Here is a 7296-nt window from a genome sequence, read left to right as displayed (position 1 = left end):
TGTGCTGTGATGTCATCAAGAATGATGTTTGACGTCAACTTATTTCTGTAAAAATTGCCATGCATAAGGACTGTATATAAATATCTATCTTTCTCTTGTTGGTTAGTAATGTCATAAAAACAAAATTTCAAAACATTTCAGCATCCATGTCTACTTTCGATTAATCAGTCACCATATCTAAATCAATAGGGGGGCAAGGGTGGCCCAGTCGTCTTAAGGCGCCGCGATTTGCTGTGCAGAGTTGCGTCCCTTAGGCACGCCTGAAACCTATGATTGTGGGTTCGAATCCCGGTTCGCCCCGATTATGTTTCTAGGTTTGTCAGCACCATACCCGTGCTCGTGGGTTTCACCGAAGTGGTAAACGTCTGAGACCTGCATCACTTCGGGCTTTCCGCCCACATCAAGCTGACATGCCGTGATATGACTGGAATACTGTTAAAAGCGGCGTTATACCAGACTCACTCGCTCACTCTAAATCATTACAACAGTTATCATTTCAAGACTGAAAATTGGATTGTGCAGAAAACTTGTCCAAATGTTTGATGCCATTTATCCCTGCAATACATTTGAATTGTTTTTTATGTTCCTAAAATATTGTAGTTTTAGAATATGATAAAAAGTCAAAATGTGATTTTTCACCCATGAGGTCCTTCATTTCATGGAGGGTCATATATTGTGTCCAAGACACACGCACAGATGGTGATGGGTGACAACAAGTATATGGATATATTTTAGTTTCACATTTTGGGACTGTGTCACCTAAGGTTAATTTTCTGCTTCTTAGTTCGACAAATTAGAGCATTAATGGGTTCAAGAATTATTTCAAAAAGAAAAAGGATTCTTTAGGATTAAACTGCTGCAAAATCAGTTTTGATTTCTGAGAGACATTTCCAGAAGCTGTGATCCAGAAAATTAATTCTATGTGATCCACTCCAAACATTTGTAGTGCTATGATTGTTGTAACTCCTATACTTTAACATCTTATTATATAATGTGATGTTTTCTGCCACATTCATTCCTGAAGCAGTCACGTGTCATTTGACCAAAAGGCATATTGACTCCATGTTAGGTCTACTATTTTACAATATTAACTTCTGTTACTAAAAATAGAATGGGAAATACTCGGAAGCGGTTTTCCCCAAATCTAAGCCAATCAGATGTCTCCAATTGTTGGAACCTACTATCATCATTGTACCTGGCCTAGTTTGATACGTTGAATCTGCTTCTCTATATTGTATAAGGTTAAAAAATATAGTCATGGTTCTCAGGCACTGCCCGCTCCATCATAATGTCTGTCGCATGTTTCACTTTTATTCCATTTAAAAAAAACCTCCAAAAATCCTAATACTCAAAAACAGTGCGATCTAATACAGTGATTTCCCTTTACATGCGCTTTACTTTACTGCACTTTTCATGGCGGCAATAGGAGTTTGTTTGCTTGTTTATGTAGGGAGGCCCTTTCCCAGGTTGATGGTACACAACTGTTTATTTGGTTACATACCAGTTTGAACAAGCTAAAATAAAAACCACCACCTTCCTGCACTATATTTCCAAAAGTCATCGCCTGAGAACCAATTCTTTTATCTTTTTAAGCCTAATAAAGGAAGTATAGACTTTATATATGAGGTCAGTACTGGTTTTTGTAGAACCAAAAAAAGCAATATCATCCTGAGACTTCGTCCATATTCAATATTACTTTTTTTCTGGTCCATTAGAACAGGTGTTCACCTCATTTAAAATCGGGGGAACGGTCGGCCTAGTCATCTAAGGCATGCAGAGTTGCGTCCCTTGGGCACGCCAGAAACCTATGATTGTGGGTTCAAATCCCGGTTCACCCCGATTATGTTTTTAGGTTTGTCAGGACCATACCCGTGGGTTTCTAAGATCTCTAAGACGTCTAAGACCAGCATCACTTTGGGCTTTCCTCCCACATTAAGCTGACACGCCGCGATATAACTGTAATACTGCTAAAAGCAGTATTAAACCCAACTCACTCCCTAACTCATAGAAAATCTATAATTGTGTGATGTTTGACTGCTTCGGGAATCTGGGTTCTGTTGCTCCGAGTCTGTTTGTAAATATCTACTGTTTAGTTGATGCATAATAATCAGCTTAAATACTCGCTCAGCTTGGAAGTACTCACTTGGCATATGCTTAGAGATAGATGGAACTATTTCCAACAGCAAGCTTTATACAGGGATTAACCTGAAGCTGATGTGATAGAGCTGTTGGTTGTGGTGCCCCTGGGGAACTTACCTACTGTCACTTGCTACAGCTGATCTGTCATCGTTTGAACCACGCCATTACCATGGCAACACACTGCTCAAAATATAGTAGATTCTGTTCTTCAATAACTACTTTTAGGCTTAAAACAGACTTGAGAAACACACTTTAGCTTGATTCCATGACTAATCAGTCCTTTCGCTATGGCGAAATAATATAATTGTCAGTGTTCAACAGATGCTAGACAACTAGAAAATACCAGAAGACTCGCTGACTTTGTTGATGCATATCATCATATGCCAATTTAGATAGATGCTCATGACTTGATTATTTACAGGCGGTCATGGCTGGAATGTTGCTGAATGTGGCTTTAAACAACAAACATAACATTTAGCTATTTCACTGACCACTTGTGATGTGTCCTCTTTGTTCTCATGAAGCCCTTTTCTTTCATTTATTATTTTAGGTTTACAATTCCGACCGACTGAAAAATAGAAACTAGAAAAAAAACTAAAATGACTTTTGATAATTTGATTTTAGCTGACAGTTTGTTATCATCCTTGGAATAGTTCATTGCTGTTTAGGCCACACTTTTAAAATTTTATGTTTTACAGATTTATTCCAGCTTTTACCCACATGGTCGGTCGAAATAAAAATAAATGTGGGTGGCAAGGGTGGCCCAGTCGTCTAAGCGCTGCAATTCGCTGTGCAGAGTTGCATCCCTTGTGCATGCCAGAAACCTATGATTGTGGGTTTGAATCCCGGTTCGCCCCGATTATGTTTCTAGGTTTATCAGCACCATACCCGTGCTCGTGGGTTTCACCGAAGTGGTAAACGTCTGAGACCTGCATCCCTTCAGGCTTTTCTGCCACATTAAGGTGACACGCCGCGATATAACTGTAATACTGTTAAAAGCGGCGTTAAACCCAACTCACTCACTCACTGAACAGATACAAAACTGTATAGACTCCTCTCTTTCTGTATGGCTGTTGTTGATTGAGTTTTACAATGTAACTAGTATTTGTCTCTTCCTCATATTCAAGTATACGGTATATTAGATGACAACAATATTTGACTGGTATTGTGACCATATTATCATATTTAGGGTGACTGTGCAATCTTTCTATACTAATATCATGCCATTCTTCATGAATGAAAGATATTAACACTTTCCCATTGTGAACATTTGTAGAAATACTGAACAATTCTTTGAACTGTTTTATTCATCAACAATATATTTTCTTAGCCAATGAAGTTTATGTTGAAGTGAAGACCAATTGTAATATGATATATACTACTCAAAAGAAGTTAAAGAACGCCCATTTCTTTCATATTACTATTGTTAACCTGTCGTGGCATGACAGATTAACTATAGTAATATGAAAGAATAGGGTGACCCTTGACCTTTTTTAGTAGGGTATATGGGACATAAAAAAATCCCACATTGGGAGATAATAAAAATGAAATTATATTCAAGAAATGAAACCTTTGATACTGAACTGTTTTGTCTCTTTGTTGACATCTTGCTTTACAGTGCATGATGTAAAGAAAATGGCAAAATGGTTATAAAAAATACTCTAAATAAAAACAAAGTACTGCCTCAAGTGTGGTGATCTAACAACATTACATGTCTATAAAGTGGACGAATCACCTAATTTATTATGTCAACATTCCATGTCATGTTACGTTTCTGGTGTAAAACCATACTCACTCACTCACCCATGTCATGTTATTATACTACTGCTCTGATTGTCTGTAAAATGATAACAATGCAAAAAATATTGATTCTGATACCTAGTTGAATATTTAGGAATGGATGTTCTTGTAAAGTGACTAAACTGTGGTTTTAGAATGTTCATGTCTGATATAAGATGCTTTCATGTGAGGATGTTTGGATGAATGAGTGCATTAAGACCATTTTTAGCCAGATTCCATTCTTTGGGCGAAATCTTTACTGTTCTATGTTTCACCTCTTTTGTCCCCGTGGGGCACATGTGGCCGAGTAGTTTAAGCGCTGCAGTTCAGTGTGCTGCGGTATGTTGCTTCATTAGTCAGCGCCATACCCATGCTGTTGGTTTTAGCAAAGGGATGACTTCAATGACTTGTCACTTCAGGATTCAGATGTTAAGGTAACATGCCGTGATTTGAATGAACTACTGTTCAACATATGTTAAACCCAACTCACTTACTTGTTTTTGTACTTGTAGACAGGCTTTTCTAATGTTTTTGAATGAATGAATGACAATAGTTTTGATGAAACAAATATTATTTGGACACAGGGATGGTAGTTGTTTATGTAATCAAAGCTTATAGTTGGCTTGTAACGTAGAACTATCACATAACAATATGGAGCTATCACACTACAAAACGGAGCATCACACTCCAATATGGAGCCATCACACAACAATATTGAGCATCACACTACAATACGAAGCATCACACTACAATATGGAGCATTACACTACAATATGGAGCCATCACACTACAATATGGAGCCATCACACTACAATATGGAGCATTACACTACAATATGGAGCATCACACAACAATATGGAGCCATCACACTACAATATGGAGCATTACACTACAAAACGGAGCATCACACTACAATACGGAGCATCACACTCCAATATGGAGCCATCACACTACAGTATGGAGCATCACACTACAGTATGGAGCATTACACTACAGTATGGAGCATCACACTACAGTATGGAGCATCACACTACAGTATGGAGCATTACACTACAGTATGGAGCCATCACACTACAGTATGGAGCATCACACTACAATATGGAGCCATCACACTACAGTATGGAGCCATCACACTACAATATGGAGCCATGACACTACAGTATGGAGCATCACACTACAGTATGGAGCATCACACTACAGTATGGAGCATCACACTACAGTATGGAGCATTACACAACAGTATGGAGCATTACACTACAGTATGGAGCCATCACACTGCAATATGGAGCATCTCACTCCAAAATGGAGCATCACACTCCAAAATGGAGCATCACACTCCAAAATGAGCATTACACTCCAAAATGGAGGATCACACTCCAAAATGAGCATTACACTCCAAAATGGAGCATCACACTCCAAAATGGAGCAATCACACTACAATATGGAATGATCACACTACGATATGGAGCATCACACTACATTTATTACAACACACAGCAGTAGTTACTGTGTTAAGTCTGACATGCCATCCCTGTTGATAACATAAAATTTGATCATGTTTTGATTTTGTTGTAGTTTACTCAAAAGGCAAAAGTAAATTTGATCCTATGATTTTAATAAAACCTCAAAATCAATAATACTTATGAGAGACAGTAAAAGCACCAAGTAAAGCATTTTCGGTTATGGAAACAAACTCAAAAGGAATTGGTTGGTTCGATTATAAAATGCCACAGAAACACATGCAATTCATTAATGATGAAATAAACCAAACACTTCAACCTAATTTGTGTTAACACAAAAATAATTAGGATTTGAATTTAGAAATTTCAATTTAATTTTTTTAAAGTGTTTGAAGGCCTATCTTGAACCAAAGTAACCATGGTAACTACTAGTACACTTAAGATTTTCAATGATGAGATTATGTGCATCTAGAAAAATCCTAAGGACCACAAATTTCTTAGATATTACTATATGTCATGGCATGAAATATTAACTATAGTAATGTGAAAGAATCGGATGGTCCTTATCTTTTTTAGTAGTGTTAGAATATGATCAGTTACTTTTGCCTTTGATTATATGTTTTTATCCATGACATTTGATTGTTGATTCAATTGGTAATGAAATGTGTTGATGAACTGCACGCCACCAGTCTGTAGATGTTGTCAGGCTGCCACTCCTGGGATGAAACACGTCAGCAGTGTTGATGAACGGAACGCCACCAGTCTGTAGATGTTGTCCGGCTGCTATTCCTGGGACGAAACACGTCAGCAGTGTTGATGAACTGCACGCCACCAGTCTATAGATGTTGTCCGGCTGCTACTCCTGGGACGAAACACGTCAGCAGTGTTGATGAACGGCACGCCACCAGTCTGTAGATGTTGTCCGGCTGCTACTCCTGGGACGAAACACGTCAGCAGTGTTGATGAACGGCACGCCACCAGTCTATAGATGTTGTCCGGCTGCTACTCCTGGGGCGAAACACATCAGCAGTGTTGTTGAACAATTTTACAAATCAAAATATTTTTATTAGTGATTATATATATATATATTTCCACCAATATTAGAAATTTTGTATACTTTATATTGACTATTGTACTTTTACATATTAATTGACTCTAATTCTCAATAAATAATCATGTATCTTAAGTGGTTGTTGTAATTCGCAACAATGAATGAATGTTGTATGTGATTTATTCAAACTACACTACTCAATAGAATGTAAAGAACACCTGATTTTTTTACATGACTGCAGTTAATCTATCAAGGCTGGAGGGTATTGCAACACACAGCCTTCCAATAGCGGGTGTTCTTTAACATGTTTTGTGTGGCATATATGTTGGCAGCCTGTAAATAATCCGTACTGTGTAAGACAAACCAGTGGTTGACAGCATGAGCAGGTATCCATATCGGGTTTCAAGGACACACAGGATCCTGTCAGCTGAGGGGACATAACTCTACACAAACAGTTGTGGCACTTAGTTGACTGGGGCATATTTGCCGAAGCCAGAATGGATGTGCTTTTCCCCAAGTTATCTCCCTTGTCTGGAGAAGGATTTGCATTTCAAGATTTGTTGAAATTGCCTTTGAGCCATGGTTTGTTCCAGACACAACTTATTAAGAAACTCGATTGTATATACTCTGTCAACTTTGCGCCTGAAATGTCTAAAGCTAACGGGTGAGGTGAAATAGTGTGTAACATCACTTTCAAGATTATTGCACTTATATAGCAGTGTGAGTGCTGGTTTTATAGTGCTAGCCCCCTGAGAAACCATGCAGCAGTTTAACTTACTCTGAGCTGGCCAGTCCTTGTTTTAACCCCTGAATGCCGTGCACCAGGCAGGGTAACAAAAAGTACCATGTTTTAACGTCTTTTGGAAT

This window comes from Haliotis rufescens, unplaced genomic scaffold (assembly GCF_023055435.1).
Source record: "Haliotis rufescens isolate VD_foot unplaced genomic scaffold, xgHalRufe1.0.p SCAF_21, whole genome shotgun sequence".
Taxonomy (NCBI): domain Eukaryota; kingdom Metazoa; phylum Mollusca; class Gastropoda; order Lepetellida; family Haliotidae; genus Haliotis; species Haliotis rufescens.
The sequence above is the reverse complement of the archived record's forward strand: the minus strand, read 5'-3'. Positions refer to the sequence as shown.